Source organism: Dermacentor silvarum, chromosome 2, assembly GCF_013339745.2.
Source record: "Dermacentor silvarum isolate Dsil-2018 chromosome 2, BIME_Dsil_1.4, whole genome shotgun sequence".
Taxonomy (NCBI): Eukaryota; Metazoa; Arthropoda; class Arachnida; order Ixodida; family Ixodidae; genus Dermacentor; species Dermacentor silvarum.
The window spans coordinates 232973962-232994299 of record NC_051155.1 but is presented as its reverse complement, the minus strand read 5'-3'; the positions used below and the strand labels follow the sequence as shown (position 1 = coordinate 232994299).

Genomic DNA, 20338 nt, shown 5'->3' with positions numbered 1-20338 from the left:
ACGTCGAAATTGGAGAGACGCCGCAGAGACGAAACGCGAGATTAAAACAACAATAATAGCCGTTTGAGCTCGCGTACACGCGAGATTATAACAGTATAGTTCGCAGTGCCGGTGGTCGTTATTACCGCAGCCAAATGTCCTTCACTTAGCTACACTAATTTTCGCAGAACAATCTCGAGCACATTCATTTTTATTTCTCGTCACTCCAAGCATAACGTCACTCTATTCTCTCGGATCATTGCGGGCTATTATAGTAAAGGAGGCGTGACATGACGCGCGCACGTTAGAGAATATGGCTCAGAATCTTACCTGCATGTTTTAGCACGTTAAAGAGAAGTCAAGCTTTCGGCAGGTAACTATGCTTATCATGCGTAAGCGTTATTGAAGCGCTGATTAATAGGTTAGTCAGAATCGTTATGGCTTATGTAATTTGTTTTTTTTAAATTATCCCTAGAACACGTTCCTTCAGTATGTCATGCCAATTTTATTTCTAAAGTTGAAGTTTCAAGGCTCTTCGTGACATTTCTGTGCTTGTTTTGTTATCGAGAATAAATGTCTTCCACAGTGGTAGGGTAGCGTTTGAAGTTTTTGATGCTAAGGATCTTCGCATCCACAATAACAACGAAAATTGCCCCCGAGAACAACTGTGTTGTTCGACAAATATCGGAGTCTTAATTCTGTATATTCATTGTCATATTCAAGTGTAGGAAAAGCATAAAGCGCAGTAGTCTGATTGTTTAGTATGTGTATGTTAAGCAAAGCGTCAGCCAAAAGCTAAACCTCAAAGCCCTTAGTAATTCCGAATTGCGATCTCTAACTGATGCTAGAGACTTCACAAGGAAAATTCAAGTCTGTAGAATTTGCCGTATATTTGCGTGAAAGTTGTTGCAAACATAATGAAAAGTATCTCTGTCCGCTGCTGGGACGCACCCACTCATCAACAGCTTATTTGCTCTTGGTTAATTTTAACAGCTAGCTGTTTAGGCTCGAGGTTCGGCTACAAATCGTTAGCAGGAACTTCGCCGAACTGTGACGTCACTGCGTTGCCTAGCAACCACTTGGCATAGCTCCGCCTGGTTCCCGCTGCGTCTAGTTCTAACGTCACTATGCGTCGCCTAGCAACCACCTCGCATGTCTGCGCCCGGCCGCGCCACACTGCACTGCCGCTTCCCATATATCGTCCAGCTCCCACAGCCGTGTACGCGGAGAAAAAAAAAAGCCATGACGTCACAGCGCGCCGCTTCGTTCGCGGCCTTTATATAAAGCTCCCTGACGCCGCAACGACGGCACATTGCCTAGTGTCTCACGCCGAGTACATCGTTTGCGCCGCCTAAAAACATGGGTCGGCCGAAGAAGCACGTAATCCCCCGAGGAAGAAGATGCTCGTCGGGAAGCCCATAACACCGCTGCTCGTGAACGAATGTAACGGCTGTGATCAAATCCGGAATACCGTGCTGGTGAATCTTCGTGAGAGAGACAACGAAGAGCAGAAGATCCCGAGTACCTCGCCCTTTGCAGGGAACGCTGTTTCTGAGTGACCGCAAGCGCCGAGAAAATTATCCAGGCTACGTGTCATGCGCAACTTCCAGCGTCACACCTACAAGTCCATGGGTGGCGCGAACGGCGGATATCAGCGAGAGTTCTTGAACGCCTAGTTTGGTCACGGCTGCCGCGTCTGCGATCGGCTGTAGTTTGACGTCAACCTGTCTACTCTGAACACGGCTCGGGACGTTGAGAAGCGCAATGTCACCGTGCAAGTGTTGCGCGAAGCGTTTCCCACCAAAAACAACCCCATGAGAGATGAAGGTTCACAAAAATCTTTGCATAACATAGCATTACATAGCAAAAGCTCGGTAAAATCTTAGCATAACATAGTAATAAATACCAAAACTCGCTAAAATCTTGGCATAACATAGCAATGCATTGCAATAACTTAGCATAACTTCGTAAACCTTGGTCGACCCCCAGCTGCGCTGTTTCTTCAGCCTTGCACCACTAGTGCAAGCGGCCCTTAATTTTTTTATGAGCAAAATTCTACATAGGTGGCATTACTTGCTAACAAGCCTCTAATATATATTTCTGAATAGATTTACAAATATACTCTCAAGTGGCATCCAAAACAAAAGAAAGGTCACCAAAGGTCATATTCATCCGAATACACTGACCACGTCTTGAAGGTTAATTGCAAGTTTGTTAGTTGCGCCTTCTGGATTTAAGGAATGTATATTAAGTACGTTTTCTCACCGGTAAACACATATGTCCTGCTCACGATGTCAAAATTCTACCTAGGTTTTGGTGCCTGAAGGGTTCTTTGAATATCATCACGGCAGAAATTGAAGGCCTAATGGCGGAGGGATCACGGAGGACGGACGTCATTAAACATTTGATGCACCATTAACTGGCAATACTGTAAAGAAAAAAAATGGCGAGATGGATGCGGCTCCTGCAAAACTGCTTTATTGCTTGGCGTAATGTACTAGGCGTAATCGCACTATGGTAGGCCAAAATCGCCTGTGTACAGAAAACTATCATCGTCAGCATTGGCTCGAGCGTCGTCAGTCTTCTTCCGCAGCTGTATCGTTCAGGCGCCCCTCGGGTTGCGCTCGTGCTCGTGGTCGGCAGTGCTCGTACCACTGCTCCCGTGTTCGTCGTCGTCTTCTTCCACAGCTGGCTGGGTTGCAGCTCATCATTCCACGTAGAATTTCACTTGTCTTCTGTCGTCGTAATGGGAAGGCCGCGTTTACGGGGGTATGAGCCATGGCTTAAGTGGGTATGAGCCACTCATTGTCTTACGTAACGGACAGATTTAAGTCTGAAGCAATTTAATTTCGAGGAATCGCAAGCGGCAATGGCGGGCGAATGCTGCTGACCAGGTCGCCGAGCAAAGTGGAGACATCGAATGCAAGCGACAACGGCGGACTGCGGGCATACCGTCAGCCGAACGTGTGTGTAACCTCATAATTGAGAAATACTTTACTGAATTCTCGGGATTAACCCAGTGATAAACCCCGGTGCCGCACGTTTCAGATTCGCTAATTAACCATCTTCACGGAGTGGAAGGGCCAACGATTTTTTTTTCTAGGATGCTGAGCTAACGAGCAGTTTTATTTTTAACGCTTTCAATGGAGTAAAGAGGAAAATCCGCGGGAGTGAAAAATCTCTATCCTCCCCCAATAGGTTACATTAAATAGAACTCGTAGATCAAAGAGCATATTTTTCGCTTGTTGAACTTGTGTGCCTCATAATCATATAGTGGTTTCGGCACTTAAGTGAACACTTTTTTTAAACTAAGTAATCTTTCAAAAAGACGCGTTAGAGTTCATAACATATGGAGGACAGAACTGACGACCCCCACTTACGTGGAAAGCTTACAGACAGTAAGAGTGTGTCTTATTGAATGCGAGTGCGTAGACCATTTCTCCGATCAGACATTTCATGTTCTTGACATACATTTGACGGCATCGATGCTTTAATATCTGAAATCCTACAATGTGGTTGTATCCGTGAGGTATAACGCTGTTTCATACAAATATGTCAATTTTTTAATGCTATGTCCTCCTAAGTTTGTTCCTTATAACACAAATAAGTTCGTATTCATTTTTTAGGGCATTGACAATACTGCTCCGCGAGATTGCTTTAGGAATATTACCTGCCTGTATGATGCTCAGATGTACCAGTAGTGTACTTTCTCGTCTTAACCGATCTACATCAGTTGCCCTCCGTCTTGTCAGAAGCAGAAAACGTTATTATGAAGGGCGATATAGACGCCTTGACGACTGGTGTTTACACGTACGGGACATTGCGGAGAAGCAAAAGCGAGAGGTTGCATTGATACAAATACGAGTGTATACTCAGAAGCTGTGCTTGCCTGCTGTCACGAGAGCGTCTATACTCAGGCCCATTCAATAAATTATGGCCCGGACTTATGGTGGAATAATGTAGATTTATTTTTGGCGCTCAAGCTTTCTAGAGTCAGGCGGAAAAGCAATCTTTTGCTTTCTATTTCGGTGAAAGTGCTCAGTTCTCGATTTTGCCTTACGTTTTCGCTCATCGAAAACCAGAAGGTTGTCTCTTTCAGTAGATATTTGCCCACGAGATGGGTTGTACTGGGCTTCGGATATTATTACTTCACACGTACTTACATACATGTACTATAAATGTAGTATCTCGAAGCGTGGAAAGAGTGCCGAAGCTTCAATTATGGGGTTTTACGTGCCACAACCACGATCTTATTATGAGGCACGCCGTAGGGGGGGACTCTGGAAATTTGGACCACCTGGGGTTCTTTAACGTGCACCTAAATCTAAGTATACGGATGTTTTCGCATTTCGCCCCCATCGAAATGCGCCGCCGTGGCGAAACTTGCTGCTGCGTTATCAATTGATTCACTTTCAGTCGCACTTTGACGATCGCAGACTCAAGAACGTAACTCTCCCAACGGGTATTAGCTTTTTGTTTTTTACGTTTTTTTGTGTGCATCGTTTTAACACATTTGCGGATGACATATATGAAGCAGATAATGGCGACAAGTAATGTGACTATTAGCACAGCCCTTTCGTCATCATATCCGCTTCCTGCTTTGCGTGTTTGAGGGAGAGAGCTTCTTATAAAAAAGCAGAAGTTTCCCGTCGTAGAAGTATTAGCCTACATGCTAATCTACTAGAAAAGGCGAGAAGGAAGAAAAAACTGACAAATGCTGCCTCTGTACGACTTTCTTTCTTTCTTCCTCTCTGTATTTATTTATTTATTTATTTATTTATTTATTTATTTATTTATTTATTTATTTATTTATTTATTTATTTATTTATTTATTTATTTATTTATTTATTTATTTATTTATTTATTTATTTATTTATTTATTTATTTATTTATTGCGTCCTCCTGGGGAGCACGAGGTCGCGGGTTCCGTTCTCGGTCGTATTCCAACAGGGATGCATACAGGAGCGTTGGTGTGCTTACACTTAAGTGCAGCTTAAATAACCCCTGGTGTTTAAAAATATTCTAGAGCGCCCTATTCAGGTGGCTCCTCACGGCTCTAATAAAGCTTTTAATATTACTTCTACTATTCTTCTAAGCATTGATAAACGCTACACACACACAAATAGAAGCAGGCTAGCAATTCTCTTGAAATGGGCGCCACACCATGCAGCCCTCTTGAAAAGAAGCAGGAAAAAAAACAGAGAAGGGCAAGGCTTTTTTGGCGTTAAGGTCAATCAGTCAGTCAATCAAGTAGTAGCTTGCGGCATTGCTCTGTTACTTGGGATGCCGCGTGTTATTATAGCACATAGTTTGACATAAAAGTTCAGCGGGAAGCCGCTTGGAGGAGAGAGTAATTAAAGGGAAAAATGAGACATCCACCCAATAGCAGCAATTGCTACCAATGAAACTCATACGGGTTCCTCGAAAGAAAAGCCTCGCCGTTGAAGAAAAATTCGTCCTTGTCCGGGACTCAAACCTGGAACCACCGCGTTTCCGGGGCAGCCGCTCTACCATCGGAGCTAACCAGGCAGCTAGCAGATGGCAGGGCGAAGTCGAATTTATCGACAACTCGAAGCAAAGGCAAGACATTAGAGCTCTTCGAGTTGTTGATAAATTCGACTTCGCCCTGCCATCTGCTAGCCGCCTGTTAGCTCAGATGGTAGAGCGGCTGCCCCGGAAACGCGGTGGTTCCGGGTTTGAGTCCCGGACCAGGACGAATTTTTCTTCAACTGCGAGGCTTTTCTTTCGAGGAACCCGTATGGGTTTCATTGGTAGCAATTGCTGCTATCAAGTGGATGTCTCATTTTCCCCTTTAAGCACATAGTTTAGTAAGAAATAAACACTTGAAACCGTACTAGCCTGACAGGCGTTCATTCAATTGCCCTGGGATGGGATAATCTAACCATTCCATTTTCATGCCATTCCTGTTTCACTTTTCGTCAGAGGTGCGAGTGGCTCTCCACCTACGTTATCAAAGACATCAGGCGGCCGCGAAAGGTGGGTGATAGGAAAGGAATAGAATCGATCGAAAGAAATCCTTACATTATATTTACCGAAACAATGTACCGATAACACCTTATCATGAACCCTTAAGACTTAGTCAAGTCTGGCAAAGATCAATAAGTTCCATTCCACTGTGGCTTGGCGTCTCTTTTACAGAAACCTTTTCTTTCCGCATCAAAAGTGAAGATGCGTGCGACCACTGCGGCGGCGAGGAAACTATTGAACACGTTCTCTGCCGTTTTCTCTGATACAGTGCTCCCGGCCACGGCGGCCGCATTTCGATGGGGGCGAAATGCGAAAACACCCGTGTACTTAGATTTAGGTGCACGTTAAAGAACTCCAGGTGGTCCAAATTTCCGGAGTCCCCCACTACGGCGTGCCTCATAATCAGAACTGGTTTTGGCACGTAAAACCCCATAATCTAATCTGATACAGTGCACACAGGCAGTCACACGTGACTACACTGGCCGATCTTGATGACCGACCGTTCTCGGAGCAGACTGTCCTAGAATGTCAGCCAATACAGTCGTCACACCACAAGTCGGTCAAGGCACTCTTGAAATTTTAACGTTCGAGTGGTCTGTTAGAATGACTCTAGTACTCACAGACGCTCCCCACCTCCTCTATCTTTCTTTCGCTCCTTTGCTTTATCTCTCCGCTGTTCGTTCCGTTTTTCTTTTTCCTTTATCTGCCTTCATTGTAGTGTAGTTAACCACAACCAGGCTAGCCTCCCTGCCTTTCCCGCCCCATTTCTCTCCTCTCTCTCGTAAGACTCGTTCGCTGTGAGTTGCTGTTTTGGAACTAAATGTTTATTATTATTATTATTATTATTATTATTATTATTATTATTATTATTATTATTATTATTATTATTATTATTATTATTATTATTATTATTATTATTATTATTATTATACACTGCAGCACCTGGCCCGCCAATTTCGAGGATTTTTATCACGTAGTCATACGATATTGGTTGTCCCGTTCAAATGACACGGTGGTGGTGCCAGGGAAATGGGAACTCGAGACGCATTTGCAACGCGTCTCCTTGTTAATAGGTTTCTGTAAAAGCTGTTGAGCACACAGTGGCTGTCTAATTTGTTAAGTAAAGCTGCGTGTTTCAATATATGCACTTAACTATATAAAATTATACTCCTTGCTTCTAGTTAAAACACAACAACGATTACAATTGTCCCGTTGGAAGAAAACAAGTTTGTTACTTATGGACATTCTTGAACATAATGTGTACATGCTCTCATTGGTGGTAAAATTTATTGTGTCATTCTTGCTGTATTTTTTCTTTCCTTTATTTCCGGAGAAAAACAACCATTAGATCTGCTGCTAAGGAAATGAGAGGCAATGGCCTCTCGAGCAGCTAACCATCAGCAAAGGATGCGAACGAAACGTTAAAAGGAAAAACAGGTTCATCCTGCAGCCTCTCGACGTTCAACGCGAGAAAAAGAAATCTGCGGGGTCTTTTGATATTTTGGAAGTCTTTTGCCCGTTGTTGCAAGCAAGAGCACGATTCGCGTGGGCAATTTTGTGTTTGTTATTTTTTGTCAGTCTTGTGGGGTATTGTGCCTCGACGTGAAGATTGCGACCGCAGCGGAGAGGGTGAGGCCAGACGCGCGATATAGCGAGGCAATCTTTTTCTCCTTATCTTTCTTCCGAGCGCATCCTATAGCTGGCACATTTATGCCCCAAGGAGAAAGCGGCATTTACGCCTTCTTCTTCTTGTTGTGCGTCGCCAACCGCGTCTCCGCAACGTCGTTTTCGTCCCCAGCGTTTGCATACATATTGCCTTTTTAAGCGCACAGCGACCAAACCGACTCTTTTTCTCTCGCACATTCTCCGCGCTGCGGTGACGCGACTGGCATTCGCGGAGCGCTCGCGGCAACCAAACGCCCACGCGGTGCAACGGGTGTTGCCACGTTTTTCTTTTCTCTTCCCATAATTTTTTTGTTTAATTTTTTTTCTTTGAAATCGACGGAAAGGAAACGTCGTTTTCGCTCTGATTCACGCTCTGGCAGCGGAACTCACTCATTCGATGCGGACAATATGTTACTCTTTGGGTGCTGCGCTGCTATCGTTTGCGGCCGTCATGAAGTGCGCGTGCCGCCTAGTACGACGACCGTCGGCCCAAGTGCTGGGTGAATGGGCCGAGCTGCTTTCGGAATGAGTGAGCTAGGCTCACTCTGGCGAAGCCGTTCGTGATAGAAGGCGTATACCAGGCTCCGAGGACCGGACTCTTGGAAACGGTTCGTGAAATCGGCGCGGACATGTTTTTCCTTTGTCTTTTTGTTTTTATGTCTTGTATTGCTTATTTTTTTCTCTCACGCGCGAGATATCTAAATTGGTTGTCGACAGAATCACAGGACGCGGCACGCGGTGAACGGAATGCCGCCGACGAATGTCGTCTCTTACTCTAGCCATTATCTTATCTGCATGTTTGTGTGACGTTGTCGAAAAGCAGAACGATCGCAGTTTTTACGTGAGCTGTGTCATTTCTGACATGAATAAAAAAACTCGGATGAGCCGATTGCATTGGAGTGCACAATTCATCTATACTCGTCAGCACAAGCGTGGCACGCGGATGTTATTTCAAAGGGCATACCACAGAGGTGAGACTCTCACTAGCAAAACGACCACTCTCATTAGTGATCTTTTGTAATAGTTTACATCTCAGTAGGCTTTCTGGCTTAGTACCGACCACATCTACATTGTCTTTTCCATCGCCTTTTCTGTATGCATAATGCACAGTTATTACCTGCTAGCTTTCCTTATCTTTAAGCTAAGCTTTGAGCACATGCCTCAGCTTACGCATTATTACTGCCACGTAAAAATCACAATCATAATGCTCCTGACAAAGGCTCACTCGTTCATTCATTCATTCATTCAGTCATGTCACAAAAGAGCGCGTAATCCAAGCGCGCACGCCAGGTGTCACGCAAGCCAGCGAAAGAACACGCCGGCCCCGCGGCAACTTCAACAGAGGGGGCGAGCGCATACGCCTCAAACAGCAACGTGAACAACGGCGCCGAAACGTCTAGAAGAGCCTCGACGAAGCGACGTTAACCAAATAGAGAGAGAGAGAGAGGACACGCGCGCACCGAGACACCTTCTCACCCGACGAGTCAAAAAAGATGACTACAGCGTGAGCGTGCGCCAACAGCATGAGTCATCACCCCCCCCCCCCCCCCCCCTTGACAAAGCTCCGACAGCAGCGGTCGAAGGTACGAAAAAAGACTCGAAGGTTCCCAAGCTTTGGCCATGCTACGAGATCACGACTCCGGTTGGAATGTTCGAGAACGACTGTGGAAGCTATATAACCGCCGTGCGAGAATCGTCAGTAGGAGTTCAGGAGTTCAGTCCGCACCGGTGAAGTGATGTAACGTGAAGACCGAGCGTCTGCGGAAGAAGGGGATTCCCCGGCAAGCTAGTCCACGAGTTCATCGAGTGTCTGCTATTCCGGAAGAAGTTCTTTCTTCGAGATTTGCCCCGAGTTACGCCGAGATCGTCTGACTTCAAGACCAACACTAGTGAATACGATTGGACATTTAGTGTTCCTTTTTATTTTGTACTTTACGTGTTGGACTCTTAGTGCTTGTCGTTAATTATTTTCCTGTGTTTTGTGAATACCCATCTGAATTGTGTTGCGCCTAGCCTAAGTGTGCAAGTGTGTGTGTAACTGCCTTGTGTGAAGAATATATTTTGTTGTGTTTTGACAACTCTGGGCTCTGACTTGGTCTTTGGACAGCAACCGGCGTTCGCTGGTGCACCAGAGGGCCCACTCTTAATTGTCCTTGCTTTCGTGGGATTATTTTCGGAAGCTGATAAGTCGGCTTTGGAATTTGGTCCGGCGTCTGCGCCTCGTTCACGGGGTCTGTGACAAGTCATCATGACAGGCCACATAAAGCAGTGAACACGTGTTTTTTTATCAAAGTCATCATCATCATGATCATCATCACCACCTTCACCACCACCACTATCACCTACCAGTAATAAGTACCTGGACCCAATTTTAGAAAACTTTTCATGCGTAAGAGTTATTGATGCGAAAGCGTCAAATGGGCCATTGAGCAAAAAAACCGGCAGCATCTTTAAGAGCGAAAAAACGGCACATAACTTTCGATAGGCTGCGACGCCACGTCCCTCGCGCGCTTCACGCGCTCGTGTCGCTGGCTCGCACTTGCGCCTCGGCCAGCACGTACCGCTATAGAGTCTGAAGCATCTACGTCGTCGGAGGCCGTAACCTCGGCAGCAGCGAAACGTGGCCGTCCACGCCTGTACACCGCAGACGAAGTAAGGGAGCGGAAGAACGCAGCAAAACGAGCTAAGAGGAAGGCACGAAATCCACCATCGTCGTCAACTCTCCCAATACAGGACGGGCAGAACGTAAACATTCCTCGCAGGGCAAAACTCGAAAAACGGCTCAGCAGCTTTCAATTGGACATTAATTCTTTCGCATCCACAACTCATAAGAAGTGCTTAGTTGAACTCGGAGTTTTTTGCGGATGGCTGGTACGTCACCTTCGCAAATAACATGTCCGGCATCATTTTTGGCGGAGATTTTCTCTTCAAGACAACTCTAGCGTAAGTGCTTCTTATGTATATGGGTGGCCTTGGAGTCAAATTCAGAAAACTTTTTGGTAATAAGTCCCCTTTGCCATTGCCTAGCCGCCTTCGCTAATAATATGTCCAGCTTGAGAATTGATTGGAATTTGCTCGGATGAACAATTCTAGTGTGAGAACTTTTTGTGAGTTCGGCACCATATTTGTCTGCTCTGAACTGTACTTTTTTTTCGTTTTTTAATAAAAAGTTGAAGTCGTGGCTTCTCTTTCTTTCGACGTATTGAGATCACGCGCGTGTTGTTCTTCATGGTCAAGTTTATGCTCGAATACGAACGCTGCATAAATACGTGTACATGAGAGAACTTGTATGCGCTGCACCCCTCCTGCGTGATGGATGACTGTACCAGGTGCTGGACTATGCTGCCTATACTATAATGCCGGTATGGTTACACTATTTCTGTGCTTCTCTCTCGTGATTGTGTGTCTACTGCGTATTAAGATTTTTTTCTTCATTCCCCTTTTCTTTTAACCATTGTTGCCTGTGTAGCGTGCTCGGAATTTCGAGAGAGCCGGCACTAAAGAAGCCTACCCTCTCATGTTTTTTTTTTTACATTTAAAATTGAACAAAAACATAACCCCATGGCGGAAAGGAAATAAAACCTTAACATCACTCGTTGGACAGCGAGCCTTCAGGTACTCCCACCCGAGTCTAGGTCCACGTAGATCATAGACCTACACCGAAGGACGGTGCTCGACGAACGTTGACTCCTCGCGTTCTATGCGCTGCGCTCTATACCGTTCACCCCATTTTATTCCTTCTCTTCCAATTTTATTGCTATAGCAATTATATGGACACTTCAACCGGATTTCTGCCGTCGCCGTCACCGTCGCCGTCTCCGTGAGCTTCCGTATAAAGTCCAAGGGCGATAAAATCGTCGCCGCGCGCCGTATGCGCGAGTGAAAGCGGACGCGTGCTATCACGGAGAGCGAACGCACAGCGGAAAGCAAACGCGACCGTCGCGCGAAAGGCCGTAGGAGTATGGGAGGGAGGGAGGGAGGGAGGGAGGGAGGGAGGGAGGGAGGGAGGTGAGGCGACGCTGTGCTGCGGCACAAAATGCGTATCTTGCAACCGGGCGCAAGGAGAACTGGCCACTCAATCTCCCACGCGACAGCAAGAAAGCGGGAAGGCAGCGCGGGAGGGAGGGGCGTTGGCAGCTTCTACTCTGCCAACAGCTGCGCTTGTCCTTTGGCCTGCTGTGGCAGTCGCCTGCACCGTGTCTTATCTCCAGACGGCTCTGACCTTTGTATGCGCTGTCCATTCGCCGCTCAGTTTCCGTTGAAGCGATAGACCGCACGAACCTTCGCCCGTTGCGGCGGCTGCGCTTGCTGCCAGCGTTTTGACAGTAGTTGTCTGCGGTCATTCAGTGTCATCTATTCATGTTTGCTTGTGCGCGCTGACCCCACGCTTGTTAATTCAGTTAGTAAGCGAATGTGTCCAAGTTTATGCAGCCGATAAAACTACTAACCCTACTCCGAATAGCTCTCTACTAATTTGCTATCGCAATTGATGCTTCGCCTTTCGGGCGAAACTGCGACATTTTATTTCTCACTGGATTCCTCGACGCAGTGGTTGAGGTGCCCGCGAGTAAGTGATACAGTTACCGCAGTTTTAGTATTCTGGAAACTCGTCCTCCTCTCCCGAAAAGAACGCTACGCCCATCCAGCTTAAGAGGAGAAAAGAAAGAAGGGAAAGAGAGAACATGCAGCACCGTACAACGCATCACATCACACAGCAGGAGAGCAGGGCATACGTGTGCTTAGTAAATTGTGTAATCCAAGCAATATATTGCGAGTTAGTAAGATTACAAGACTGATTCCTCACACACGTTTTATTCTAAACGTTAAAAATGACTGGGAGTCACCGAGTGCGCGTGTAACGCTCACATATTCTGCGAGTAAATCTTTGTTATCTCTCTGAACATTCAGAAAGTTTGTATGGCAAGTCATATCGGTCTTTGAATATTCCGTTACTGCTGTTAGGAGCCTGAATTGTAAGCGCTTAGCTACGCATTTCATATGAAACAGGGCTCAGATTCAGAAAAAGCTCTTACGATAGAGTTGTTCGTAAGAAAAAATTTCCAGCCAGACCTGATGCTAGACATATTATTAGTGAGCGCAGCCGACCAATGACAAAGGGCACTTACAAACGAAAAGCTTTGTGAAGTCGGCCCCCAGGCTGCTTGGTTTTATTGAATGAATTCGCTGTGCGGCGCTCGGTTGTGTTCTTTTATGAAATTGTTTGCAATGATTCAATTGGGACAGAAATTTAGGCGTTTTAGGCCATCGGTCCAAATATCTCTGCATGAACGTTTCTTAATCATGTAATATTGTCTCTTCTGATTGATTGACTGATTCATTGATTTAAAGCCCACCTGCATAACTAATGACGGCAAAAACAAGCACGAGGAAGTACACCGGACAGGTACGTACTTAAGCGTTCCTGTTATTTTTTGGGCTCGTTTCAACTGTCCAAATGTGTGCCAACTATCTAAACAACGCATATCGTTAAGAACTAATGACGCATATACATGTAAAGACCCACACACTATCATGCAATGCCGCTGCGTGTAGCAAAAATAATTTGTTTAAAGTTTTAGCTTATGTAGTCGACGAACAGAACGCGTCACAATCACAGGACCTATCGCCGTTCAAAAGCCCGACGCACTGTGTCTTGTCCCACGAAAAAAATTCCCAGTGATTCTTCAATAAGCCTCTAATGTTTTTTAGCATGCAGCAATAAAACAAAGCGGAGTCAGAAAATGGTAGGACAGACTTAAATATAGAAAAGCGAACGGGTGAGAAGCCAACGTTACCGCACAAGAAGAGCGTGGCATTAATCGTACGGCTGCTCTTATGAAGACGGAGCTGACCCGAAGAGAAACGGAGCCCGGATTTCTTGCGTCGCTTTCACATTTGGTGAGCGAATCCCCAGCCGCGTTATACGTTTCCACGAGCGCGAGCGCGTGTTTGGCTGCCTACGATGCATACATGCATAGGCCTGTACGCAGTGGTCTCATCTGTGCGCACTTCCGTGCACGCGAGACGGATAAATGGGAAAGTGTAATTCGGGTGGCGAAATAAATTGCACCCTAGCCATGTATCCGCGCTGCCATGCGCCCTGGTTTCTCCCGGAAGCAGCAGAGCCAGCCGGATACAGCCTGCTTCTGCCCTCTCGAAGCTCTGGGCCTTTTGCGGTATCATTTATTTATTTGCACTGACTCCGTTTCCATTCATTTCGGCGCAAGTGCTGCAGCACCCGTGGCTGCCTCGTTGGGTGTGTTTTATATTCATCCCCCTCGCCTGTGCGAAGCTGTAGCTTGGCCGAGCACTTTGGTCCTTCGTAATTTTTCTTTTTTCTACCTCGCTACGCTGTTTGTCTCTCAGGTCGGTTTTTGTACCCTTCTCTCGTACTTTTTTTTTTTTGCCTTCTGCGTGTTTATTTTTGTGTGTTATTTTGTGCACTTTGTACCCATTTCGTAGTGCTAGCTTCGCCGCTGTCCACATGTGTCTCTGCAACAACATTCTTGTTGTTATTGTTAGCAGTTTCTCGCGCTCTTGCCCCTTTCTTGTTTTTGCTGACGCGTTTCTCATACTAGTCACACCTGATACCACCGTAATTAGGCAAATCATTTACTCTAACCTCTGTTTCTCTGTTTACTAGTCTTTTCATTCTCCTATGCGTCTGTATAACTACCATACTCCGCATCCCGCAAACTATAACTCTTATCGAAATGCTACGTGTTATAATTATGAATTCTGGTTTGCCATTGCAGCGGTGTTACGAAACCGACTATATGTGCTAAAAATGAAAACTAAAATGCAAACACACAATCCCAAAACGCGCACATAATATCTGAAGAACCAAACGTTGAAGCGTGCTTGAAATTGGGGAACGTGTCCGGGGTGATAAGGGTGTTGCATGTGGCAGGTATACAATCGTGAAGGTGATGATGTTTTCTGTATGCTTGCGCGGGCCTGTATAAAATTGTATGAACAGCGAATATACCTTCAAGAAACGTGCTGGCAAAATTTGAAAGTTGTAAGATGGGTGAGGGGCCACAAAATACTATCAAAATTGTACTAATTGTGGTGCGGATAGCGGCTTGGCTCGAAGACTAAAATGCTTGACGATCAAGGACTGTCTACTTGGTTGACAATTTGTACAAATAAAGTCTATCAATAAATAAACATGCTGTCAAGGTATGGAAGTCTTGGAGAAATCACCAGGGTGAGGCTAAATCTAGAATGTACTGAGTAATTCGCGCAAACGCTTCCTTCAATTAGTGAGATAATAAAATGACCATTTTAAGAGAACTCGCTGATATTACGAGATGAAAATACGATTAAGTATATTCTAATAGGGAGCGCTTTAGAAGTCACCGCCTCCTGAGGAGCAGCAGCGTCCCACCAATAGAGAATCAAGGGCCGAATTCACAAACGCTTTCCGTACGTAATTGTCTTTCGCCATTGGCCGGCCGCTTTTGCTAGTGATCTGTCCAGTATGGGGATTGACTGGAATTTATTTCGACGAACAGTTCTATCGTATAAGGTTGGTGTGATTATAGGCCGAGGTTACAGGCCAGTGTGAATGGTGTAGAGAAAAGACGAAAAGTATTTATTCCTACATAGTCCGCAGCGCCATAGACTTCGCCTGAAGGAATGGCGTCAGAGTTCGGAAAAACACCCAAGGCAGGGCGTCCGCCACCTACCATCTCCAGTCCCGGAGTTAGTACCAGCGTTAAAAAAAAGTGCTGTTTCGCTTGTAAGGCGAGAATTGACAGGAATAGCAAGATTTAGCATTGTGATTGGACTTTTCGGACGGTGGTCTCACTATACGCGGGTGTTCCTATATGCGGGTATGACATTCGCGGGTGTGCCAACATTTCTGACACCTTAAAGGCATTTAACACGCTGCGTATAGGGCTATAGGGCCTGCAATGCCCATAAACAGTGGCGGCAGTGAAATTGTATCACTTTGAGATTGTGAATCCTAATATTGTTTTGCAAGTATTATTTTTCTGAGAAGACTTAAGACAAAAGGCAGACGCTGCGAATCAAATATTTCATGACCGTTGTTTGGGCGCTGCTATTGTCAAGAATTCCGACTAATAATTCTGTAGGGACCATAAAACGTGGTTTAAGCAACTAAGTCGTTTCAATGTTGTAAAGTCTACCTTGCATGCACCGCATCAATATTAATATAGCATACATTCATATAAGCATGCTATATGTTTATAGCATACATATAACATATAGCATACAGGAACATCATGTCGACGGCGACAGCAAGAATACGCTTGGAATGTCCCCATATGATTGCAATAGCCATAAAAAGTACTTATGCGAAAGCGTTATTTGCGATATACCGACGCACTGCCTCGGACGATATACTATAAGTCGTGCGGAGAAGAATAACGAAGGGGTAGTTTAGCCGCATTACAGCTTCACTCGATATTTGATTGTTATTCTGCGATGTCGCACAATGCCACCGGTTCTTACAGCGACAGCAGTTGAGTTTGAAACTACATTTGCTGTGTCCCTCTGTGTTTCAGTCGCTTCCGTTACGTCGTCATCAGGCAGCATCTATCACCTCATACTCAACACCATCCTCACTATACGGCGAGAAAAAAAAAGGAAGTTTACCAACTATTTCTACCGGAGTTAGAACTCACGCCCATGCGGCAGTGTGCATTTCAGAGCCAGACGCAGCAACCAATGACCTTTATAGAGGTACGAGGCCTGTCCTTAATTTTTGTGCACTACATTTGAAAAAAAAATCATTCCTCAACTTTTCAAATACGTCAATGTGCTCACCTTCAAAATATTTCCCGTTAAGCACAATGCACTGCGTCCACCTCTTCTTCCATTGCTGGAAGCACCTTTGGAAGTCCTCTTGTGTTCAGCGCTTTAGCAGCAATGTCATTCCTGTTGAATTGTCGTTACATCCCCGAAATGCCGCCCCCAGCGAACCAATTTGCATTTGGGGAGCAAACAAAAGTCGCAAGGAGCTCAATCCGGCGACATTAAAGGGAGTTCGTTAGAGGTTAGTGATGAAACTGCTTATCAAAAAACCCACACACTATCAATTCAGATCGCTCAGAGGCATCTCGTAGTGCAGAATCCAGCACACCTCTTTCGACAAATTTTGTCGCACATGGCGCGCACTATCGTTTAGACGCTTCAGGACCTCCACGTGGAAAGCTACATTGATAGTTTGACCATCAGGTACAAATTTCCGGTGAATAATTTCATGACAGAAACACGATAACATAGCTTCGATTTTGGCTTCCTTCTTCAGTACTTTTTTTTTTTTTGGCCTCCGCTCACTTATCTTTTTCCACTCCCACTTCAGCTCAGTGTCGTACTCTTAAATTTAGGTTTCGTCACCGGCGACGATCCTTCGCAAAAATTGATTGCTGTCGTCTGAAGTTTTCCAATCAATGCAAAATTATTTTCCTTACAACTCTTGCTCAAGATTTAGCAGTTCTAGCACCAACTTGGCGTAAACCTTTTCCAATTCAACATTGTCAGTCCATATCCGATGTATGGACCAGTTTGCGAGACCAAGTGCTTTTGACATAAGTCTAACAGCGATTCGGCTGTCACTGAGCACAAGAGAACATGCACGATGAATGTTTTCATCTTTGCACGAGGCAGAGGGGCGCCCTGATTTCGCATCGTCCTTGGGGCCTTCACAGCCTTCCAGAACACTCTGTGCCCACATGAACACCAGTGTTTTCCTTTAGGGCATCTTTTCTATAGGGCTTTGGTAAATTTTGGTAAATTTCCGCATCATCTTGCATGATTTCACAAGAAATTTGATATTGACTCTTTGTTCCGTCTGTCTGTCTCCATTTATAAAGGTGGGTTGCACGAAAAAGTGCACGTATGAAATTCTGCCTTGTCATACAGCAGTCTGGGTCCTACTAGACGTCAACCAGGTCCTTTCGCGTAGAGAGAGCGAGCGAATGACGCCACTACACGTTCTCGCATTTTTGCACTGACTCACTACACGAAATTTTGGGAGAAACCTCGTATTGTGTTTCGCGTGCAGTGTTTAGAGAGCGCCCAGACTGTGCAAATAGCGGCGTCCGCGCGTACATTTCGGATGTCGCTGCAGGCGAAACTGTCACGAAGACAGCGTTGTGCGCATCAAGGCAAATAATTTGTTCTTGAAAAAATGGCGGTGTTCGTTGTGAGATCTCTCCGATCTAAAGCCCCGAATATCATTAAAGCTTGTATCTCTCTCTCGCTCCCCACTATAGAGCTTGGTGACGGCTTCACTACCATGTCGCTTCAATTTCCCAAGATTAGCCGCCACGCACACGTTTAGGCACGTTCACGTTTGCTGGCGCCTACATGTTCGCTACTGCTGTGAGCAATGCCTTCAGTTGTGTGCTGGCGCAAGACAGGCGCGTGGGCCCATGGGTTATCTGTCGTTTGGCTTCTTTCTGGAAATGGAGAGCTAGCAATGACTAGGTGTCCAAGTCGGGTTTCAATGCCGTTCCGACCCGCCCAATGAAATATGCCTGTCAGCGCGAGCCTGTCGAGAGCCCGGCTAAAAATTGGTTGGGCGCGCCCGAGCCCGAGCCTCGCCCCAGCCCATGGCAAGCTCACGCAGCTAAGCCAGTGCGCGATGACACAGTCATTCGGAGACAGGCATTCGGCGCAGCAGCCATGTGAATCCAAAGGTAATGAAGCCGGGGAAAGCATAGGATAACTTAACTGTTATTTTATTTTACATGTAGAAATAATAAACAAAAGTGAATTTAAAGTGGACGAAAAGACAAATTGCAGCAGGTGGCAGCCGAACCCACATCGATCTTGACCAATTTAGCTTCTGCCGATAGCTGACGGCGGTCATCCGATTCGCTTTCTAGTGCGTATTTGTATCTGTAGTAGATCTAGTCCTGGGAGTGTTAGCCAGCGCCACTCCTGCCATTGATGATTATTCTCATCGTTATAGAAAAGACGGCTCTTCGCTGTCATAGAAGTCAGGCACCAAAGTGTCGTAATACCACCGCTGTCTCGTGCATCGTTTTCATCGTCATGCCGTAGCAGTCCTGGTCATCGTGTCGTCGTCAGTGGTAGTTGCATACAGTACGGGTACTTTTCACATGGTAGCAGGAGTTTTGCACCAAGTTGGGAGCGTTTGAGGTAGTCGAGGGAATAACTTCCTTCTTAGTAAACAAGTATTAGGCCAGAAATTTGCTGACATCTGTTGGGTTCTTTATTTTAAAAAAAAGAGTAGCTTTTTGTTGTTGTTTCTTCCAGCCACTTTTCGGGTGTTGGCTGCTGTCTTGCCAAGCCGTTGTGTATTTGCCACTCGCTATGTGCCCGCATAGACAACTTGAAGTTCCACAGCCTACCTCTGTCAGATGAGATAATCTTTCAACATAGACGCGACTCAATATCCTATCGCATGTCTGTTAAAACATTATTGCGCTTTTTGTGATCCACCGCACTCAGTGAGCGTCTATAGTAGTCGTCCCAAATTCTTTTTCCCCTCTTCTCCTTCCGTTTTTTCCTAACCCCCTTTTCCCTAACCCACGTACATGGCAGCAAGCCGGTGAATTGCGCCTGGTCAACATTCTTGCACTTCCTCTCTTTCTCTTTTTCTTAAGCCTCTAGGCGTGTGTAAGTGGGCAAGCGGTACTAGGTATGCCAAAGTACTTGGCCGATCCACCACCATGGGTATTTGGCCCTGTGTAGGTGCCCAAATAGACAATCAGAACAAGACGCACTACGTGAATAAGTTGGCAACAAAAGTAGCCGATTGCGGATAAAGAAATATAGGGTGCGAAATGGGACCGGAGCGTGCATTGAGCGAAGATTTTTGAGATAATGGGAAGAAAATTCAGCAATGAAAAATTTAAGAAGGCGGCTACACATGCAGCCAATGTGAAGACGTACATTAAGCGAGGAGTGTTGTTCTACATCGAATCGAAGTGAAGAAATTTTAGGAAGTATTATAGGAAGCTTTGATGGTCACTGATTCCTACATATGCATGAAATCCACCAATTTCATTTTAGGGGCGAAGCTCCTTAGGGTGTGGGTCTGTCCCTCCTCTGTAGTAGTAGTAGTAGTAGTAGTAGTAGTCGTAGTAGGTAGCCACGTCTACTTTTACGAAAAAAAAATTCAGAAAGTGGTGTCCGTAGCGCGGAATCGAACCAGGGACCCCTCGCTTCCGAACGCGCGGCGCTAACCACTACGCCACGAAGCGCACATGGACACACGCACCACGATGACAATAAATACCCAACATTAACGAAAGACTGCGCGTTTCTAACGCGTTTGTGCTAGCGCGTTACGGCCCGTGTAAGAAGCTGTTGTAAGACGCTGTGGCCTCTCCGCCTTACCCCCGTATTCATAAACGCTCCTCGACTTGAACTCGATTTGCCACCGCCTTGGGCCGCGCGTTCGAAACGCGTTGAAGGCGGTGGCAAGTCAAGTTCAAGTCGAGGAGCGTTTATGAATACGGGGGTTATACTCTCTCAGCAGTCATGTGATGGCGTCGGCAAACGCGGTGCACGTTCCGGCATGTGTAAACGGCTGCGTAAGACGCTGTGGCCTCTCCCCCTTACTAGAGAGTACTGCACGTTTCTAACGCGTTTGTGCTAGCGTCCCCTTAAGCCGGAGATGGTGAAATTATAATGAAGGGCGCTGTTATAAAATAGGAATGACGTCACATATGGCGCGTGTCATTGGTGGAAGTCAATCGTG

General features: G+C 45.8%; 1 protein-coding gene across 2 annotated transcripts in view; it reads right to left on the bottom strand.

The window, feature by feature from the left end:
• Positions 1–20338, bottom strand: part of LOC119442870 (V-set and immunoglobulin domain-containing protein 10-like) — a 413510-nt gene that overhangs the window by 150263 nt on the left and 242909 nt on the right. The gene's annotated exons all lie outside the window — the stretch shown is intronic.